Consider the following 22,693-nt stretch of genomic DNA (forward strand, 5'->3'; position numbering starts at 1 on the left):
GAACACCGAGTATTCACTGTTTCCTATCAGACACCAGTTACACAGGATGGGTTTCGTGAAACACAGCTGGGGGTAGCGTCCACTGCCTGGAACAACAGTGAGTTTATTCAACGTGGCACAGGGGGAATTCTTGGCCATAGCCGTCCGATCTGAGGAAAAGCTGAGCCAAGCCTCGAGTCTTCCCCGCACTTTCAGAATGATCGAACCCTTAGATTCTAAGGGTTGCTGATGAGCAGAAGCATCTCAGGGATGGAACGCCATGTCTACGGCCACCTGCTTCTCCTGCAGAAGAGCGGCCTGACAAGCCCGGAACTAACATGCTTCCGGTGGACAACCTGCTTAGTGAGCTAGCTGGTTATAATGAGGAAGCAAAGTTTTTTGTTGGTGGTGTGGTTTTTGCTTGTTTGTTTTTCATTATGACGGACAACTGTTTTGGATGAAATAGATACATATGAAACTGATTTTTTTTTTTAAATGATAAAGAGAAACCACTACTTAATGCTGTCCATGAATACTTCTAGAGGCAAGAAATATTTCTTAAGCGGTATATTTAGTGGGAAATTTTAGAATACATTATACACGATGATAGGGGAAAACAGCTTTTATGTACACATATTTTAAACTGTGTAATTATATGGTACATAAACTTAGTGGAAAGGACAGTGCATAATAAAATACTGATGTAGGTTTCCCAGGTAAGGAATATTTATCCAGAAGTTGGAAATAAAGTCAAAAGGTATGCCATATGTTCTTTCTTTCTTTTTTTTTTTTTTTTTGTATTTTTCTGAAGCTGGAAATGGGGAGAGATAGTCAGACAGACTCCCGCATGCGCCCGACCGGAATCCACCCGGCACGCCCACCAGGGGGTGATGCTCTGCCCCTCTGGGGCATCGCTCTGTTGAGACCAGAGCCACTCTAGCGCCTGGGGCAGAGGCCAAGGAGCCATCCCCAGCGCCCGGGCCATCTTTGCTCCAATGGAGCCTTGGCTGTGGGAGGGGAAGAGAGAGACAGAGAGGAAGGAGAGGGGAGGGGTGGAGAAGCAGGTGGGCGCTTCTCCTGTGTGCCCTGGCCGGGAATCGAACCCAGGACTTCTACACACCAGGCCAATGCTCTACCACTGAGCCAACAGGCCAGGGCCTCTTTCTTTTCTTTCTTTCTTTCTTTCTTTCTTTCTTTCTTTCTTTCTTTCTTTCTTTCTTTCTTTCCTTCTTTCTTTCTTTCTTTCTTTCTTTCTTGACAGAGACAGAGAGAGTCAGAGAGAGAGGCAGATAAGGACAGACAGACAGGAAGGGAGAGAGATGAGAAGCATCAATTCTTCTTGTGGCACATTAGTTGTTCAGTGATTACTTTCTCATATGTGCCCTGACCGGGGGCTCCAGCAGAGCGAGTGACCCCTTGCTCAAGCCAGTGACCTTGGGCTTCAAGCCAGAAACCTTTCCGCTCAAATCAGTGACCATGAGGTCATCTATGAGCTCACACTTAAGCTGGTGAGCCTGCGATCAAGCCGGCGACCTTAGGGTTCTGAACCTGGGTCCTCAGTGTTCCAGTCCGACACTCTATCCAATGCACTACCATCTGGTCAGACAGAATATGTATTTTCATTTTCTACAGGAACATGGAGCCACACAGTTTTGAAAGTACACTTCTCAATTCCCTGCATGCTGTTGATCGAAGGTCTCAGATTAAGGAAAGGTAAATGTTAGCGCATTGATTTTTGTCCAGGAGAAACCCACATTATTTCCATAGGATGGAAAAAAATGACTCAAAGGTTATAGTTTTTTGCCCTTTTGGACATTAAGCAAATATAAGATTAAGCCAAGAATCTCAACCTAATATTCATTTCTACCTTGCCTATGGCCTGTAAATAACTAGTTTCTCATGTGTTCATGTTTTCCTCATTAATTAGTTGAACAATTAGTTACAGTATTCTTTTCTTTTCTTTTTTTTATTTTTCTGGCCTAAATTTCATCCTTTTGCCTTTGGAAAATTAGACTTTGACAGCCCTAAATTCATTCGTCCTAGCCGTGTGGCTCCTGAAAGTTCTATCTCCTTCCAGAGCTTTCTCTCAGCCACCTCCGGGACTTTATCCACGTTGCCTGCACCTCGAGACCTCTCTGTGTACAGGACAGAACCCACACAGTTCATGAAAACTCCAGCCCCCAAGCTTGAGGGCTGCCGACCTGGGAGGCCCAGGGCCCTGCTGCCCCCACCCTCCCGTCCTGTCCCCCACCCTCCCGTCCTGTCCCCGACCCTCCCGTCCTGTCCCCGACCCTCCCGTCCTGTCCCCCACCCTCCCGTCCTGTCCCCGACCCTCCCGTCCTGTCCCCCACCCTCCCGTCCTGTCCCCGACCCTCCCGTCCTGTCCACCACCCTCCCGTCCTGTCCCCCACCCTCCCGTCCTGTCCCCCACCCTCCCGTCCTGTCCCCGACCCTCCCGTCCTGTCCCCGACCCTCCCGTCCTGTCCCCCACCCTCCCGTCCTGTCCCCGACCCTCCCGTCCTGTCCACCACCCTCCCGTCCTGTCCCCCACCCTCCCGTCCTGTCCCCCACCCTCCCGTCCTGTCCCCCACCCTCCCGTCCTGTCCCCGACCCTCCCGTCCTGTCCCCGACCCTCCCGTCCTGTCCCCCACCCTCCCGTCCTGTCCCCACCCTCCCGTCCTGTCCCCGACCCTCCCGTCCTGTCCCCGACCCTCCCGTCCTGTCCCCCACCCTCCCGTCCTGTCCCCCACCCTCCCGTTCTGTCCCCGACCCTCCCGTTCTGTCCCCGACCCTCTTCAGCAGTGCTCGCTGTGAACACGCCCACTGTGTCACGGACACTTCCTTCTGCTCTTGGCTATTTATTAGTTTTTGTCCGCCCGTGCCTTTTTTTTGCAAACTCTTAACCCACCCTTCGCCATCTTTCAAGAAATGTCAAGTATCGTTTTTGTTGTTTGTTTGTTTATTTTTATATTTTTTATTTATTTTTATTTTTTTTGTATTTTTCTGAAGTTGGAAACGGGGAGGCAAACAGACTCCCGCATGCGCCCGACCGGGATCCACCTGGCACGCCCACCAGGGGGCGATGCTCTGCCCATCTGGGGCATCGCTCTGTTGCGACCAGAGCCACTCTAGCACCTGAGGCAGAGGCCATGGAGCCATCCCCAGCGCCCGGGCCATCTTTGCTCCAATGGAGTCTCGGCTGAGGAGGGGAAGAGAGAGACAGAGAGGAAGGAGAGGGGGAGGGGTGGAGAAGCAGATGGGCGCTTCTTCTGTGTTCCCCAGCCGGGAATCGAACCCGGGACTTCCGCACTCCAGGCCGATGCTCTACCACTGAGCCAACCGGCCAGGGCCTGTTTGTTTATTTTTAATGAGAGAGAGAGACAGACAGAAAGGGAGAGAGATGAGAAGCATCAATTCTTCCTTGTGGCTCCTTAGTTGTTCATTGATTGCTTCCTCATATGTGCCTTGACCGGGCGGGGGGCTAAAGCAGAGCAAGAACGAGTAACCCCTCGCTCAAGCCAGTGACCTTGGGGTGATGTCTATGATCCCATGCTCAAGCCGGTGATCCTGTGCTTTTTCCTTGAATTCCAAATAAGTGTCTGTATTATTAGTATCCAGGACAGAAAGTATTTTCCAAAGGTCCTTTTTCCTTCTGACGCTGCCTCAGCCCTCCTTCCCTGTAGAGAACTGCATCACACCCACCCTGAGCCTGAGTAGACATGACCCCTTGTACCACGTGGGGGCTTCTCCGCTGTCCCCAAGGTCGTTATGATCTTTCAGTTCCAGTCTAACTCCCCGGGGTGACCATCTTCCCCTCAGAGTATCAGCAGGAGGCTTCTTCGTGTTCTTCCGAGACAAAGTCACTAAGACGTTGACCTTCCAATTCAGGGATGCTTATACAGATATCATATGAGATTTCTTTAAGAAAGAAAAAAAAAAGGGAAAAAATATCAAAGGGTTTTACTATGTTGTTTTTGTTCCTTAGTAATTGTGGCCAATTTTTCCTCCCATGGTTTACAGTCCAAAAGACCAATAAAGTCCATATTCTTTTTTGGGGGGTGTGTGTACACAATTACAAGGTACTTTATTTATTATAAAGAGAAATAATGATCAAACTAGAAAAAAAAACTTTAAAAAACACTTGCTAGAAGTGAACAGACATTTCAAATAATGTTATGAAGGAGAAATGGTTGAAATAGTAATAGAAGAAGATGCATTGTGCAGAGTATACACAAATGTAATTCTGACGTTTATGGGTTTATATATAAAGCACATTGTGATGAAATCCCTTTCAGATGATGACATATTCCTTGAGGATGACATAGCATCCTAACACGTATATCATGTGTCTAGGCTAGGAGAGAGAGTTCCTTCGGAATACAACATTGGTTGACGACATATGGTTCTGTTTTCTTTGGAGACACAGAAGGGAAGGTATTCTTTCAAACAAATTGAGACTTCACGTTTGCTAACGTTTTGCCTTCCTTCAATCAGAGCCCAGAGTTTTTGTGTCTCACATTTTTTCCTTCCTTTCCTCCTCCCTTTTAACTCAATTTTTTTGCTACTACACTCCTTCTTTATTTACCCAGTGATGGTGTTTCTTGCTGCTGATGCATTTCCAGAATAAATAAAAGGAGAAATGGTTCAAAAACAGTCATTATCATAGCAAAAAAAAAAAAAAAATCATGGAATATTTTCTGGTTGCAAATGTATTCATCTGTAAACTACTTGTTATTCTGTTGGTAACATAATAACTAAAATCAAGTTACATACCACTGAGACTATAGAATTCAAATACTGTGATGTAAGTAGATTTTCGAACACGGTTACTTTTAAAGTTGCATCGACTTCATTGATTTTCATAAGGGTATATGTATTCTATTCTACATAATGGAGTTTTTATTGCAGTTTACAGGTAAACATTGAAATACCGAAGGGCAGTGTTTTTCTTCCCGTAGTGACAGGAATTAAAGGTGGAATGTGTCACTGTTAACCTTGAAACTATTGTGTTTTATTGGTTTGTGTCTCAACCATCTATTATTTAAATATGTCAGCAAAGTTATCATTTTGACTAACACATAGAGGATGATCTCTATATTTTGAGGTTAATTGTGACAATCCTATCCTTCAAGATTTATTTAAAGAGACTTTCCCCTCATGATATAGAAGAAAATCCTTCTTATGTGGTTTTAATAATAAATATATGACTTCCCCCCCCCATGAAATACGGCCAATTTATAATTCTCTATTGGATTAACACACACAGGCACACACACCACAAATGCCCATGCGTGCACTCTGAATGCAAAGTCCCAGCCAAGGTTGAGCTGTCCCACGTTCTTGCCCTCTGTGTTCACAGCTCCTGGTAAAGGAATCACCCCCCCAGGATGCTTCTACAGCTCCCAGAGACACCTGGTTGTTAACCTTATATCTGTGTCTCCCTACTCGCCCAGCCTCCCACGTGGTTAAAATTCTCAGTGTGGAAAGAGCTTCAAAAGAGACAGCACCAAAGGTTTTAGGACATAATAGAGATGGTAAATGCTTCTGAAAACCTGATGTGGAAAAAAAAAAAAAAAAAACACCACCTCCCATCTTTTGTATTTTTAGTGGAGACAGAATATATTTACAAATTCTGAGCTGGTAAGTCCCCCAGTGATTTTAGGCAAGATCCTAAGATGAATTATTATAGGACCTACTTTAAATGTTAATTGTTCCTGTTCAAAGCTAGGACTTGGCTCTGTCAGAGGCAGGGCAGGACCAAACAGACTGGCCTGACCATCCCTGTGGACTCGGACAGACCTTCAGGGGCCCCGCACTATGGCCATACAACTGTGTGTGTGGGGGAGTTATTCACCTTTCTGGCGGCTTGACTCTTGGCCAGTTTTATCACCTCTCCGCCTCGTTCTCCTCATTCGTACAATGGAAAGAAGGCTATGTTTCTCATAGTTTCATCAGGTGTAAATCAGTTCATGTAGGTAAAATGCTTCAAAAAGTGTATAGCTGTAGTGTTTACCATTACTGTCACTGTCTCTGTGGTAAGCAGAACAACGGTCCCTCAGGGACATTCATATTCTAATCCCTGGCACCTGGGATGATGTTACCAAGTAGGACTTGGCAGGTGTGATTAAGGTTGCAAACCTTGAAATGGGGTGACTCTCCTGGAATCCTCCGGTGTGCTCAATCAAATTCCGGGAGCTCTAAAAAGCAACAGAGAGATGAAACAGGAGAGATCTGAAGCACAAGAGCTTGCCGCACGGTTGCTGGCTTAGAGGATGAGAGAAAGGAGACCCAGGCTCTGGAATGCAGGTGACCGCTCCAGATCTGGGATTGGACCTGAGCGGACCGCTGGCTAGGGAACAGGGATCTTTCTGGACGATACAACCATAAGGAACTGAACTGGCCAACCATCGGCATGAATAAGGCCCCAGCCCCTCCCTTAAAGCCTCCGGGAAGGAACACAGCCCCGACACACCTTCTGTTGAGCCTGGTGAGACCTGTCAGATGGACACACCTTCTGTTGAGCCTGGTGAGACCTGTCAGATGTCTCCATATTGCGTGGTCACTGAGATGTGCCTGATCTCAGGAGGGGATGAACTACAATGCTAGGTATCTATTCATCGTAGATATCCATTCCCAGGTTGAGAAAACTCCCTCCCGTTCCTCATTGGCTGAGAATTTTTGTCAGTAAGAAGGAGATGTTGAGTTGTGCCAATGGCTTGTCTGTGTCTTCTGACCTCAGTGGTGGGAAACTCAGGCTTCAGCTCTTCATGCCCAGAGGGTTCGGGGATGGTCTTTCTTCTCGGGGGCTTTGAGGACAGAGTCTTTGACTCTTGAAAGAGCAATATCAGGAGGAGTGACACCAGTGGCTGCTGGTGGACAGAGGCTCTTTATAAATCTTCCGCTTGGAGACTGTCTGCCCACCGTATCGTCAGTCTCTCCACTCTGACTTGATGAGTTGATCACATCTTTCTCGCCCCTTGTTTCGGATACACCAGAGAAAGCCCTGTCTCCCTGGTGCTAACTTAGAATCCTCCTGTTTGGTAAAGATAGCTGCTCTTCTTTCCGTCTGAAAACATTAGGAAGGAGATAGCCAATTTCCCTACTCACAACATCTGAGCAAGCAATTTAGTTCCCGTATGCAGACTGAGTCAGCATATTGGACTATTTTTCTGTAAAATTATTAAATAACTGAAAACTCAAAACTCTGAATTTAAAGTGAGGAGACTAGCTGTCTTCATTATCACTAATTTTCTCTGTAATCTTAGAAAATTCATGTAAGCTCTTTGGAACTCTCAATATTTGCATTTGTAAGATGGGTTTACAGTGAGTGGTTTTTGAAGTCATTTCCAGTTCTTAAACAGTGGACTCTCTCCTTTTCATCCATTCGGAGGGTATCTCTGTGCACTACCCTTTGTCGTAGAAAGTCAGCAAAGCCTTAAAACCGTTCCTTAAATAAAGATAATGAAGCAATTTCTTTGCCTGAGGGATTTTAAAGCTTGGAGTCTGAGGCCAGCCCTAAGAATCTGGTCTGATTTTTGTTATCTGTTAGCATCAACAGATCATTGTATCAGAGGGGTTCTGGATGGTCTGTAATTGCATCTTTGACCATGTGACACCTTGTCCAGTGCAATTTTGTTTTGCATGTGAATGTTTTATATGATGCTTTGCATTCTTGCAATGGATTAAGAGTGGAGTGAAAAAAACTTTGTTTGAAAAAGAGAAGCTGCATGCTAATTACAGATATCAAGAATTTTGGTGGTAGCATCGGCCCGGCGTGTGGAAGTCCCAGGTTTGATTCCAGGCCAGGGCACACAGGAGAAGCACCCATCTGCTTTTCCGCTCTTCCCCCTCTCCTTTCTTTTTGTCTCTCTCTTCCCCTCCTGCAGCCAAGTTTGGCTCCATTGGAGCAAAGTTGGTCCGGGTGCTGAGGATGGCTCCATGGCCTCTGCCTCAGGTGCTAGAATGTCTCTGGTTGCAACAGAGCGACGCCCCAAGATGGGCAGAGCATCGCCCCCTGGTGGGCATGATGGATGGGTCCCGGTCGGGTGCATGCGGGAGTCTGTCCCTCTGCCTCCCTGCTTCTCACTTCGGAAAAATACAAAAAAAAAAAAAAAAAGAAAAGAATTTTGGTGGTCACTTTAACATACCACAGACAAGGGTAGACCAGGACTGAATTTTGGAACTTGAGAAAAGTAGTGATCTAAGGGAACGAACAAGGGAAAATGACACTGTTACGGGAAAGAGTTCGGTATTATTCTGCAAGTCATGGAGTTTAGTGAACGGTTTCAAAAAGGAAAGTCCTTTGTGATTGGACTTTGTAAGTATCTCTTCTATCCCTGGCTGGAGAGCTCAATTGGAGGGAATGTGGTCCTTGCACAGAGGTTCCTAGTTTGATCCCCAGGTCTGGACACACACATGGGAAACAACCAGTGAACGCATGATTGACTGAAACAACACATGAATTCTTCCCTTTCCCTACCCCTCTCTCTCCCTTCTTCTCACTGTTCTATTTATTTACTTTTTAAATTAAGACCTGGCTCGATTGGCTGAATAGTCGTCCTGAGCCGAGGTAGCCAGTCAGGGCTCAAACAGGAGCAGCTTGATGTTCCTGTCTCTCTCTCTCTCTCTCTCTCTCTCTGACTCTCTCAAAAAAAATTTTTTTAATTAAAAATTAAATAAAAAATTAAAAAGAGCTTTTCACATCCTGGAGAAGAATCAGTCAGTCAGAAAGGACTATGGATGAAATGAGGGAAAGAAGTCAGGAGGCTGTGACGGAAATGTAGAGAGAAGCGGCGAGGAAAGGAGTCTGGGGGTTGTCTGAGCACCGAAGAGGAGGGGGCGTTAGAGAGGAGGGGGCGTTAGAGAGGCAGGCGGCGGGGGGGGGGGGGGGGGGGGGGGGGCGGGCGGGGCAATGAACCGATCTCTCTGAGTGCTGGAGCACGCCCCTGGAGGGAGCGAATGACAAAGAGTCCTTCTGGCATTCCTGACCTAACAGATCGAGGAACTGACGTTGACACCCCCCGTGCTGTGGATGATGTAAACAGGAGTCGAGTCATTGTGGAGAGAGGCGAAATGAAAACTAACCTGAGCTCTGGAGAGGCTGAATGTGAAGTGTCTGGGCAACCTGGGAGGGCGGAGGTCAATTATTCTACAGTGATCCATGAACTCCCCGACCAGAAAATGGGAATTTATCCCTCGGAAGCCTCTATCCCTCTCATTGAATCTCATCATAAACGTACTCTTCCTCACGTCCTTTATTATGAAGAATTCCACAGTAAACAGCTCTGGCTTCCTCTGTTTCAATGGCTGACTGTATCGACAGATACGTGCAAGAAGAGAAAAATATACTTTATCCTGAGCTTAGACTCACTCATTGAAGAAGTTGTGTGTTGCATAATTTCCAAAAATTAAAAGAAGAAATCAAGTTAATTTCTGATTATTTTTTTGAATGGCGTGGAAATCTGGGAGAGAGGATTTGTTTTCATACACAATTTCTCTTCCTGGTTATCTGGTTTGGATGAATTTTAAAGCGAACTGAAACAATTCACTTTCCCTCCATTTCTCTGTTGGGCTAAGACAAACCTAGTCAACTCAAGGTAACATTTTAAGTGTTGAAAAGTGTGTCTCTTTTCCTAACGATGCAGTTTTCCCCACGTGGAACACGGTGACTGATAGAAATACCTTACGCTCGAGGCGAATGAAATCTTCAAAGGATTTCGATGGCGGGCATCTTCTTTTGGGCTGCAACTCCACAAGCAATAGAATTAGCTACAGAACGTGTTCGTTCACACACTTGTCTCTGTCGCATAAGGCTTGAAAAGACAAGGGGGCACCTTTAGAAAATATAGCGTAGCGCTCCTTTAAACCTTACTGAAGTTTTTCATAAGCAGGAGAGAAACGCACTGAGTTTCAATTAACCATCTCTTTCTGTCTCTCTTCTCTCACGCATGAAAGCAGCAGAATTCTGCAGAAAGTGGATGTGAACTGAGTGGTCCACTCTGTGCTCACCCGTACATAGGAGGGAAGCTGTCAGCAACGTGGAATATGCCCTTTGTTTGAAAATGTATGTTTAGCCTCTACGGTGCCTTAACCACACTCTCCAACGTTTACAACAGTGGAGAAAGAACACAGGTTCTTCTCTTCTAGCAGCTGAGAGCTATAGCGGAAACACGAGCATTAATTAAATCAGAAGATATCCTGGCCAGGTAGCTCAGTAGGTTAGAGCATTGTCCTGATCGGCCACGGTTGTAGGTTCGATCCCCAGTCAGGACACGTATAAGAATCGACCAATGAGTGCATAAATACGTGGAACAACAAACTGATGTTTCTCTCTCTCTCTCTCTCTCTCTCTCTAGTCTACCTCTCAAATCAATAAAAAATTAGAACAGCTGGTCATCAATACCTAAACGATCGAATCTTAAGTTTCCCTGGGTTGCTGCCTACCTGAGACTCGTCAGAGCTAACGTCTGATGCCCAGCAAGCGGCCTTTTGTTTTAGGAGAGTGCTGGGCGCGCGGGGACAACCGCCGTCCCACGGACCTCTTGTTGCTGTAGCTGACTTGATAATGCATCGTTCCTTTTAAAACAGTTTGTTTGAATCATCGTGGTTCAAAGAGAATATTAACCAAGAGAATCCATGTATGGGAAGATAACATTTGCAATTACTTCGTGCCATGAGTGTTTAATTTTCACTACCTGAGGGGATTGTGTCAACGTTGTGCACAGAGATGACACCTGTTTTCTGTGCTTTCACAGCCTCGCCCTCTCCGTGGCTGCTGGTGACCGGGGAAGGGTGACCGGGGTGGGGGTAAGGGTCACGCCTCTGCCCACCGTCCTCCCCTGCCCTGACGACGTGTGTTGGCATCAGCACCAGAGAGAACCGCAGCAAACTGAAGGGCCAGCACAGTCCGAAGGCAAATCAGTGAGAGGTCCGTCAGGCTAACGATGCCTTAAGTATCATCTCCTAGAGGAAGACTTCCCGAAAATTTGTAGCTGGGTATGTATCTTTTATCTGTGTGTGTGTGTGTGTGTGTGTGTGTTACATTTACTACGTTGCATTACTATTGTCTATCCTTAAACCATGAATACTCTAGAGACAGGGGCTACTTATCAGTAATATTAAAATCCTCAAGGACAGATTTAATCCCTGGACATAAAATGATTTCAATTGATATGCATTGAATTAAGTAAAGTGGATTTTATACCTATGAGTACAGACGCCTTACTAGGGTGAAGTATGATCACATATTCCTAAAGCATCTTGAACGGTTTCCTGGTTTCATCACCATCCGTGTGCTTCTGCCTAATTGTTTAACGTGAACGCAGGCAGCGAGAGGACACGTTTAACGTGAGGGGTAACACGTGTTTGCCTCTTGACCCGTGTTGTTCGGAATTAAATGTTAACAAGGAGCATCAGCATGTGACTATTTAGCATTACTCTTCAGTTTTGCCATGGCCTGATTGTGTGTGTCTACCATTGTCTACATATCATGACTTTCTATTTAAGACATTTCTCTAATCATCAGAATTGAATGATAGCAACCCTCATTAGGTCCTTTCCAGAATCATCTCCGACTTCAAAGACAGATGGATTTAAATATTCCTTTTAAAACGCCCCATTCGGATGATGAATGGATACTAATGGCTCTATAAAATTAATTACATAGTCACGTTCCCCAAAGCGTGAAGCCATCCTAAAATAATAATGACACGGAACAGAGCTGGCTGACTGGCCTCTTTCACATATTACTGAGTGAGAAGGTCAGGGAACGTTTTGGATTGCTTTGTTAGCTAACCGTTCATCTTTAATTTAATCTGACATCAACAACCATTATAAAATTGGATTTCTTTGTTTTCTAATATCCCAAAAGCTACCTTCAAATATCCATTACTCTGGCCATAAAACAAACAAACAAACAAACAAACAAAAAACCAGCGTCTATCGGAGCTTGCATAGAGGCAGCCTCTGTCCATCAGCTACGTTGTCCTAAAGATTAAAGCAGAAGGTGGAGCTAAGTTGGGTGGAATGGGAATCAGGTACACTGTACAACTGTAATAATGAAGACCTGTTCCATCATTCAGGCCTGTCTTCCTGCTTTGTGCTGTGAGTTTCGGGGCTTAGAACACGCAGAGCTTTGGTGGCGAAGAAATAACTGAATTCTGGTTAATACACTTACACACCCTCCCGCTATGTTTTCTGCTACTTATGAGGACATAGTTACACTAGCGCCCTCAAATACTTCCTGACTAATGACCCTCTAGAAGGCCCTCCGGTAGTGAGTAGGACTTAGCATCTGTAGGGAAAAAAAAGAGAGTACACGGAAAATATAAACAGCAATAACTTCTCGGGACTAGTAGAAATCACGGCTCCATGAGATGACTAATAAGGTTAGAGAACGTTATTGAGGCCATAACGATCTCTTCTCACACTTTGGATAAGATTTGGCTAGAATGGAAATAGTAAAGAATACATGACATTATTGCTAGCATGATACTTCATAGTATTAGGTGAAGAAAAAAAAAAAAGAGCGACCCAACGAGGTGGCCCTTATTGTTCCATTTGACCCCTAAGAAAACCAAGGAACTCGAGAGCTGAAAAGCATTAAGAGTTGGGATCTGAACTCGGGACTCCTGGAGTCTCAATCCCAAGCCTTTCCCGTTACACCATACTGATGGCTCAGAGCACTTCAAACTCCGTTTCCCTGCGCAGAGCAGTCTACTTTCACTCGAGAAATAATGACACGGCCCTCAGGCAACAAGGGATTGTGACAGGAGACAGAAGACGAAAGCAAAGTTCAAGGACAAGGAAGGCAATTTTCCAGATGTGATTACGGCTGGTGCTCGATGACCTTCCTTTCCTGTGGACACCAGCTGGCCTTGCACAGAAGGGACAATACATCAGCTTAGCACCGCGTTTGACCTCCAGGAAGAGAGATTGGAATGAATACTGGCTTGAGCATGATAGAAGTTTATTTCTCTCTCCCTCCCTCTCTCTCTCTCTCTCTCTCCCTCTCCCATTCTCTCTCTCTCTCTCCCTCTCTCTCTCTCCCTCTCTCTCCCCCCCCCCCCAAAGGAAGACCAGATACAAGTCCTGGGTTGATTTGACTGCTATGTGGTGACTCAGACAAGAACTGACTTTTTTTCTCTTTTTCCATTTTACTGTTTGTTTTTGTTTTTTTTTTGGCACGGGTCCCCCATCTTAGTCCCTGCTCCATATCATCCACATATCTACCTTTCAGAGAGACAGCTGGAATGAAGGAGAGGGTGTATGCGGCTCTGTCTGTTTCTACAGGTGCTTCTCCAAATCCTACCTGCCCACTTCCACTTCCTTCTCCCGAGTCACCCCCACCTGCCTGGGAGACCAGGGAATGTCATTCTGTCACTAGGGAAACTGTCGCCTGGTCCAGGAGGCTGCCTGGGCTTTGCTCCTGAGGCAGAGGGGACAACAGAGATCCAGGAGCAGTTCGGGCCGGAAGCACAAAAGAAAGAAACCAGTGAACCTGCCGCAGACACGCGCTCCGCCGGCCCTTGGAGCAGCGCGGCTCACGTGGTAGCGTTAACGGGGTTAGCGGCCTCCCCGTCGGGAGGGTTTCCAAAGGGAAACGGAGTGACCCCGTCATGCACGCCGCTCCGAGCAGGTGCAGAATCCCGGTGAACTCTCCTGACCTGCCCGGGTCACGTGTGCTTCCGTTCTGTCCCCGCCCTTCGGGAGGAAGTCACTCCATCCGCAGCGCAAGATCAAACCGAGTCACGGGTGCAACTGTATCTTCTAAGCATCCAGGTGTTCACCTAACAGCCATTTGTGTCATAAATCAGCGAAATCATGCCTACGCTTCACGGTCAACGTTTCTGTGTTTATCAGTTATAGGCGTCAATATATAGTATCTGTCAGTCACGCGCCCTGATGATATTTGGATATTTTGTGTCTCGGCAAACATTCCAAAAGAGGCAATTCAATGCAGCGTGGACAGAAATTCCTTCCGACAAGTCAAATTTAAGATTACACCTATATTTTTCTTCAATCTAAAGTAAATTAACTACATAGTAGGAAAAAAAATTTCTGTTATGAGGAAGCTGCGTAACCCTGTAGGAAAAAGCATAGACATGAATTTGAATAAATGCATCTCAGTTTCAGTCCCACTCAATTAAAAAACAAAACAAAACAATAAAACATTATGGCTGTGTGTATGTGTGTGTGTGTGTGTGTGTGTGTGTTTCTTAAGTGAGAAGCAGGGAGGTAGAGAGAAAGACTTCTGCATTCACCCTGACTGGGATCCACTGGCAAGCTCACAAAGGGGCTGAGGATGCTCTGCCCATTTGAGGCTGTTGCTGGGCAACTGAACTATTTTTAGCACCTGGGGTAGAGCATCCTTAGCCCTGGGATCAACTCCCTAGAACCACGGCTGTGGGAAGGGAGGAGAGAGAGAGAGAGAGAGAAAGAGAGATGGGGGAGAGGGAGGAGGTGAAAAGCAGATGGTCACTTCTTCTGCATGCCCTGACCAGGCCTCCAACCCAGGACATGCACACTCTGGCTGACCCTCTACCACTGAGTGAACCTGCCAGGGCCCTGAATTAAAATTCAGGGGGCAAAAGAAATCTGATCTAAATGTGTAGCCTTTCTGGACTTAGTATATATTTTTGACATCGTGCCTTGGCTCAACACCAGTGAAAAAGCAAAAAAAAAATCTCAGTTTTCTTAAGTGATAGATTTAGCCTCTAGCTACTTATAAAATGAGATCCTCACTATGAATAGCTTTTATTTATATAAAAAAAGCCCGCCTCTGCCGTATGAATATTTAAAAATGTTTTAGAAGTTGTATTGCTTTTCTCACATCTCCGCCCGTGAAATAGTTTAGACGTTGGGATAACGGTTCGGGCAGTGGTTCTTGGGGGGCAAAGGAATAAGAAGGGGTTCCGGATAAAGTGGCGGGCTTCATGAGCAGGGCTCCGAGCCCTTAGGAAGTGTGTCAGCCGACAGGTAAGAGGCAGCCAGACCTTCAAAGCGGCTCTTACCGCGCAGACCAAGGAGAAGGCGGTGCGTGTGGAACCTGGAGCTCATTACAGCTCGCGTTCGCCCGGCAGCTATTCGTGTTCCCGCATGTTTGTGTCAGTAGAGGAACAAGAGCATTTTTAGAGCAGGGCCCTTAACTTGTCCTTGTCAACTGCAAGACTGCAGGGAGAAGAGGGGAGGCCCAGGGCTGGGAATTCTCTGTGGTCCCCGACTCCTGCGTGCTGGGCAGTGGAAACCCCACAGACATCAGGACGAGCGCCTCTGTTAGACACAAGAGACGGCGGCGAGCTCCACGCGGCCGGCTGTGACATCTCCCACCCCCACGGGGAAACATCTCCACGAGATGGAAAAAAAAATACCAAAATAATTGGGCTAATTATAGTTTGGGAACAATGGCATCATACTACGAGTAAGCTGTGGGCTGAGTAAATGTGGGCTGGTTCAAAAATAAAGAAATAAAGAAAAGAATCAAATCCGGCTTCTAAAAAAAACATTAAGAAATGACAGAGAGCTTAGAAACCAGACCCTCCCAAGAGCCGTGATCTATATAGCATGTCTGACACAGGAGTGTCAGCCTCGGGCTTTCTGTTCAGGAACCTCATTTAACTTTCAATCAGGTTGAAATAATAATAATAATAATAATAATAATAAACATCTGGAAGATCATGAGGCCACACGGGCCATTCTCTAGTCTCCACTCCTTAGTCCACATACGTGATTGGTAAGGATGTCACATACGTTATTGGTAAGGATGTCACATACGTTATTGGTAAGGATGTCACATACGTATTGGTAAGGATGTCACATACGTTATTGGTAAGGATGTCACATACGTTATTGGTAAGGATGTCACATACGTATTGGTAAGGATGTCACATACGTTATTGGTAAGGATGTCACATACGTTATTGGTAAGGATGTGTGTGGGAAGGAGGAAGGGACTGAGCTCGGCTCTGATGAACTGCTCCCCCCTCCCCAGCCTCCTGAGCGGCCCCCCCTGTGTACCGCCCTGCTGTTGCCCCGACCCCCCGTGCTGCCCCCCGCAGCTCACAGAGATCAGGACCCCGTGGGGAAGGTGTGGGAGGAGAATGGCGTTCTGCATCCCCAAAACAAGACAGGTCCACTTCCTAGCAGGTGGGCAGAGCCACGTGGGTGCACTGAGGGACGGGGGCAGTTCTGTCTGGAGCACAGGTTCCAGGAAGAAGGGGGACAGGGCAGGATGAGGGGATGCTGTTGAGTTTGGGGGCGTGCAGCGAGTTCAGCAGAAGTCACGTGGGGTCCTGGGAAGTGTTTGTCCCTGGGTCTCTCAGGCGGTCGGGGGGGACAGAGATGGCCGTGTATGCAACACTTACCCTGAAGCTGTGTAGGTGGTGGCCGGCCTACGGGAAGGGGTGAGGACAGAGAGGGGACAGTGGCCGGGAAAGGGAGCAGAGGTCATTCTGTGTGAGAAGCCTCCTCAGATACAACGTCTCGGTGCCGTTCTGTCTCAGAATCCAGAGGGAGCCGCCTTGGAGAGGCCTGGCTGCTGTCCCAGGCTCACCGACGGTGACGTCACCCATGGTCCCCGTTGGAGTGTGGCCTATACTGTCAGCCAAAGATGTCTCTCTTTCTGTATTTAGGCAACGCTGGAAACTCACTTAAAACCTGCCTCCAATGTGCATCTTGGGTAGATTCTGTTTTCATATATAAATATTTTTATCTCTCTCTCTCCCTGCCTCTGTATTCTAAAAGGAAGAAAAACTTTGTCTTGAACAAATGACAGTGCAGGACATAGTGTCTACACTTAGAAAATAAAACTAAAGGTCATATATGGACAGGAATGCCTCGGTTTTCACTGACGCCTTTGATCCTCGGTTTCAGTTTTCCTCGATTTTTTTTCCCACAAAAAATTTGTCTCAGATTTCGTCGGCATGCCCACGTGACCTCGCTGCTAATTTTGCGAAAACAAAGGGTGACCCACGCGTTCTCCTGCTCAGGGTGACGTTGTTTCTTGTGTAAGTGTCACCCTGCGCGTCCAGCCGAACAAAGCCATTGCTTTCCAGGGATTTTGTGTGCTTTTTTTTTATTGATTGTGAGTGCTAATATAACAATTACATGTAAGTGATTACTGCATACAGTAATTGGATTTACATTATTTCACATGGAAATAATTGCCTCGGTTTTGATCGGTTTTGGATTTCGCCAATTGTTTTTGGACAGATTATCGATGAAAACCGACGTATAACTGTGTGTGTGTGTGTGTGTGTGTGTGTGTGTGTGTGTGTGTGTATAAAATGCAGAAAGAATGCAAGCGTTTAATTTTAAATGTTCAGAGGATCTCCCTGCTGTTTCAGAAGCTTGTTCTAGAGTAATAAAGATTCACACGGCCAGATAAAAATGCTAATTAGGTTGGCTTTCAGCTCTCGCTGGGGCAGATTGAGATCATTATCAGCCATTCTCTGTCACATCCAATGAATGAGGTTGAGCCCTCTGACTATCTGAGGGGAATCCACATTCTCAGGAATCTGCCTCAGCTCCTGGGCTATCCTTTGTTCCGATTAGACATTCTCAAAGGACTTCTGTGTCACCTTCTGCGGGATACTCAAGTTTTGTTCCATAAAACGACCTCTGTCCTTGGTTGTGTTTTTTTTTTTCTTTCTGTTAAGTGATTCCTTTGGGTCTGGGAGGTGAGGAAGGACAAAGACTTGTCAGTTCCTTGTGACACCATCTTTGGCGGACATTGGAGGGGCGGTATTTATGACTTTCTTGGGAAGAACAGGAGTGGATGGTTTCACAACTGGTCAGTCAGACTTAGTGAAGAGTTCAAAAATTTTCCAAAAAAAAAAAATGATTGCTTTACTAAATTGGTAAAAATCAAGCAGTCATTTTAGGATATTGGAAAAACAGGTAAAGTAGGACTCAAAGCTCAAACTATTGGTTTGTTCCAAGAGGAACTTACTTGTCTTCACTCTATGAAAATGGATCGTACTATAATTTCATATTTATAAAGAGAGTCTTCATCCAAACCAGTGGTGGTCAACCTGGTCCCTATCGCCCACTAGGGGGCGTTCCAGCTTTCATGGTGGGCAGTAGCGGAGCAACCAAAGTATAAATAAAAAGATAGATTTAACTATAGTAAGTTGTCTTATAAAGATTTATTCTGCCAAACTTAGCGAAAATCCGACATAAAGTACTTGGTAAGTAATGATTATTATATGCTTTAGCTTGCTGTCACTCTGCTTTATAAATTTTATAAAGTAAAGTTACTTCCCTACTTTATAAATCACCATGACTGTGGAACTGGTGGGCGGTTAGAAAATTTTACTACTAACAGAGATACAAAAGTGGGCGGTAGGTATAAAAAGGTTGATTACCCCTGGGAAACCATGGCTAAGTCGTGTTTAATGCTTTCTGTTTGTATATGCATGCAACGTTAAATTGACTTTGTTATTAGATAGCTTCCAGAGAAATTCTGCATTTGAATTCCTTTCTGGAAAAGATCATTTGGGAACCAGACTTGAGTACCACTGAGAACAACCATCATGTTTCACACATATCCACCCAGCCTCTCACTTTATGTGGATTTTCACGACACCCCAACCTTTGTCTCAGAAACCAGTGTTCTCGGGCTGAGCTTCTCAGGTGGCCCAATGACCTCCTGAGAAAACTTACAATAAGTCTATACAGCCTCTCTGACCCACCGCTGCCTCCCGTCCCAGCCCCCAATGTGTGTACAAACAGAAATGATCATCCACCTGAACCTGAGGTTCTAAACCACAGACCACTGTTCTTACTTCAGCGTAAGACCCTGAACATCAGTCACAATCCTGCAGGGAGGCTGAACCGTGCTTCTGACTCCTGCAAACAAGCCAGATGTGAATCCAAAGGTATCAATACCACACCCAACGAACCTGCGTCCCAGTGAGGCCCCGGACTGGCAGTCCTGTAAAGTCGCTTAGTGGTCGGATACCTCTAGGCTAACAGTCTCGGCACACCGCGGTGAGCACACGTCTACACAGTCAGCTTCCTGCTGGTTTTCTCTCCCCTCCCCCTTACACACATGCGCGTGCACGCACACAGACACACACACACAGGAGCATTCACACGTGTGGGGCGCTCTATGCTGTTTCTAGAGGCTTCCCTCCCTCTTCCATCTGAGGAAGCTCGTCAGCAGGAATGTGAGTAGGATGAGGGCGTCAGTAGAAACCCCTGGGTTGCTGTCTCTTCTGGAAAGAATATTCTTTGAAAATGGTCACTCGGATCTGTTGTCACATGTCTCCTGAACCCTGTAAACTCCTTTGCGACTAGATGACAACTAGACGTCACACACATTCCCTCCATCGCTCGTCAGAGTGACGGCTGCTGGAAAAGTGATCACACGTTAATCGGCCCCTCTATGCACTTACCAGTAATTATATTGAAATATTGGACACTGAGTGTTTTATGTTCAGTGATGAAACTTTTTTTCCAAGGGTAACAAGCTATAATGGCCCACTTGATAAATACTTAAGGAACTGATGTTTATTAGAAACATAATTTGATTATTTTTCAACTAGCTCTTTTATAAAGTCTGGGTAATCTTTCTTACAGGTCTATACCATCCCGTGATTATTAATTCCATCTAGTTGAGAAGTTGCCTGCTGACACGTTTATGTTGTCATGCGTTTTGTAGCAATGGAAATATCATACCTATTACTCCCAGAATGAATGCCTAGTGGTAGAATTGCTGCATATAAAAAGATTTACATTTTAAGACTATTGCGAACTAAAAATGTCATAGAACACAATAGAATAATTCTCTGAGATCAATACACACTTACAATAGACTATTCAATAATTTGAATTTGTTTGTTCTCTTGGAAAAGCATTCATATCTAATTGTATTTTTATCAGCTAGTTTTCCTATTTTCCCCCCCAATTTGTTGTTGATGTCTTATTTTGTTCAAATGTACATAGATTATCCAAAGTTTATGAGTTCAAAGTAGGAAGGATGCTGAGGAAATAGAGTGGTTATTAATGGTGATGTATTTAAAACAAGACAGATGAGGGCCATGCTTATATTTTAAAAGTATAATCAACGTTTTTCATGCCGAGTTATTTGAAGCCCATTTATAATGTTGAGTGGTTTGGTATTGATTTTCTTTGGCGTCAGGGTAAGTGTTTTTGCATATCTGACAACCTAAAAGCAGAAGTGAAGTATAGATGTGAATTATTGTAACACATTTATCATCAATTAAAATGGGATTACTGCTTCTCTTGCCTCATCATGATCCCGTGCTCGGGTGGTACACCTACAAATACCGTTCAGGGACACGTTTACCTCTGCAACCTACTTTTATATATAACTTGTCCTTCAACGTTTAACATCTTTAGAAATTTAATCATGTAGCAGGTGCTGCTAATTGACTTCCGGAATGCCAACCTCTTTTTCTCTTTGGTAATAAAACTGTAGCATCATTGGGGCTGACAATGATCCCCGTTAAAGGACTAGATTCCTTTATCTTCTTCATGTAAAATGGAGCTAGAAATTAGCCCTGAACGGTCTCTATCTAGATTTATTTTTACAAGAAATGATAACCCTTGTGTTGGAGCCAAATTATTTGGAATGCTTTTATATTTACACACACACACACACACACACACACACCCAAGGCTATATGACAATATATTGATATTTATCCCAAATATCCAGACTGGACTCGGAAACAGGGTCGCCAGTGGTGGTCCACCATTGCCTGGGGGTGTCCATGAGCTCCTCACCTGTCAATCCTGAGGTCGAGGAGACGAGACCACGCCGCTGCCTAGGATGGCAGGTCTGATAGGCGATCCTGAGAAAGTCCATGTTTTCATTGCCTGTTCTTATGTATCAAGTTACTACCCTCTCGTGGGTCACACCAGGAAGTGTTCGTTCTCTCCCCGTTTGGGTAGATCAGGAGTCTGGACACGGCTTTGGGGGGTTCTCTGCTTCAGGGTCTCACCTGAGAGCTGGCCCAGGCTGCAGCCCAACCTCAAGGTTGACCTGGGGAAGGACAGCGTCCAGGCTCATCGTGGGCGTGAGAGAATCGATCCGTTACGCGGTGAGAGGCCCCCGCTCTTTGCTGGCTATCGTCCGGAGGCAGTTCTTATTGTCTGGCTGGGTCTTGGCCGGCGGAGGCCACCCTCTTACCTTGCCGCATGGACCTGCCTCCTCAGCACGGCCACTTTCTCGTCATGGCCAGGAACAGAGAGACTCTCTAGCAAGACATACACAGCGTAATCACTGAAGTGCCAGCCTACCATTTTTGCTGCATTCCACAGGTTCCGTGTGAGTCACAGGCCCTCCCCACACAATACAGAGGGGACTGCATGCACGCTGCTGTGACTGCACGGGAATACAGGGGTCAACGGGGCCCTCTCCGGGTCTACCCGCCATGATGCTCGCGGTGCTCTAAGACAGTTACACGGATCCCCCTGACCCCTGGCAAGTCTCTTCTTTCCCCAAATACTTCTTTTTCATGCCTACACTATTTTTTTGTCGAATGTTATTTATTTTGCAACAATGCCTTTGAACTGTACTATCTCCCCAGGAGTTACAGAACCTCACTTGGTGCTGACGCCATCCGTGAGTATGAAATATGCTCTTTTCAATGACTTGCACCAAACCAGCACAGACATCACCCAGTTCTGATCTGGGTACTGATCTCTGTTGTTTATGAGTCAGCTTGGGTAAAAGAGGAAATCCCCCTTAAAGTTGATTGCACCCTTTTAAAAGTCAGTAGCACACGTGTAGTGTGCCCATGAAAAAATATTCATATACGGTACACATTTTTCTGCTTGACTGTTCCATCACGGTATCGGATACAAAGAAGACATACTTTGTAAGCAAGGTAACTGTGACGCAGCCAAGTTAATCATGAAAGTCAAGTAACATTTACTTTTGTTCCTAAAGAGTAAAAGTCAAGATCTGGAATATTACAAGCATGCAGAGATAGATGTACACATTGTCTAGCGCGGTTTCCAGATTTTGAATCCTTGCAGCTGAATATTTTTTGACCTGTTTTTTTTTTTTTTTTTTTTTTAAAGAGACAGAGAGAGAGTCAGAGGGATAGACAGGGACAGACAGACAGGAATGGAGACAGATGAGAAGCATCAATCATTAGTTTTTCATTGTGTGTTGCGACTTCTTAGTTGTTCATTGATTGCTTTCTTATATGTGCCTTGACCGTGGGCCTTCAGCAGACTGAGTAACCCCTTGCTGGAGCCAGCGACCCTGGGTCCAAGCTGGTGAGCTCTTTTTGCTCAAGCCAGATGAGCCCGCGCTCAAGCTGGCGACCTAGGGGTCTCAAACCTGGGTCCTTCCACATCCCAGTCCAACGCTCTATCCACTGCGCCACCGCCTGGTCAGGCTTGACCTGTTTTTAATAGAAGAGACTTTGTGACCTTATCTGGAAAATTAGTGGGAATTAGAAACAAAGAATGAGGGACGTAGAAAAAACCTGGAGGCAGAGAAGTAGAGGGTTGTGCAGTGCGGCTTGGAGAGGGATCAGGAAGGCTGAGCTGAATTCTCCGGGGGCCTCAGGACGCCCCCTCACTCTCAGGGAAGGGAGCTGCTCCGCGTGGGATGGACGGAGGCGCTCCCCGTGGGAGGGAGGGAGCCGCTCCACATAGAAGGGAGGGAGCTGTTCCACATGGGAGGGAGAGAGCCACTCCCCGTGGGAGGGAGGGAGCTCACCTTTCCCCCAGTCTC

General features: G+C 45.9%; 1 pseudogene; it reads right to left on the reverse strand.

Moving 5' to 3' along the window:
* The window catches only part of LOC136380067 (protein FAM114A2-like), an 89,470-nt pseudogene extending 72,923 nt beyond the window's left edge, over positions 1-16,547 (reverse strand).
* Positions 16,548-22,693: the final 6,146 nt, after the last annotated feature.

Source organism: Saccopteryx leptura, chromosome 8 (genome assembly GCF_036850995.1).
Source record: "Saccopteryx leptura isolate mSacLep1 chromosome 8, mSacLep1_pri_phased_curated, whole genome shotgun sequence".
NCBI lineage: Eukaryota > Metazoa > Chordata > Mammalia > Chiroptera > Emballonuridae > Saccopteryx > Saccopteryx leptura.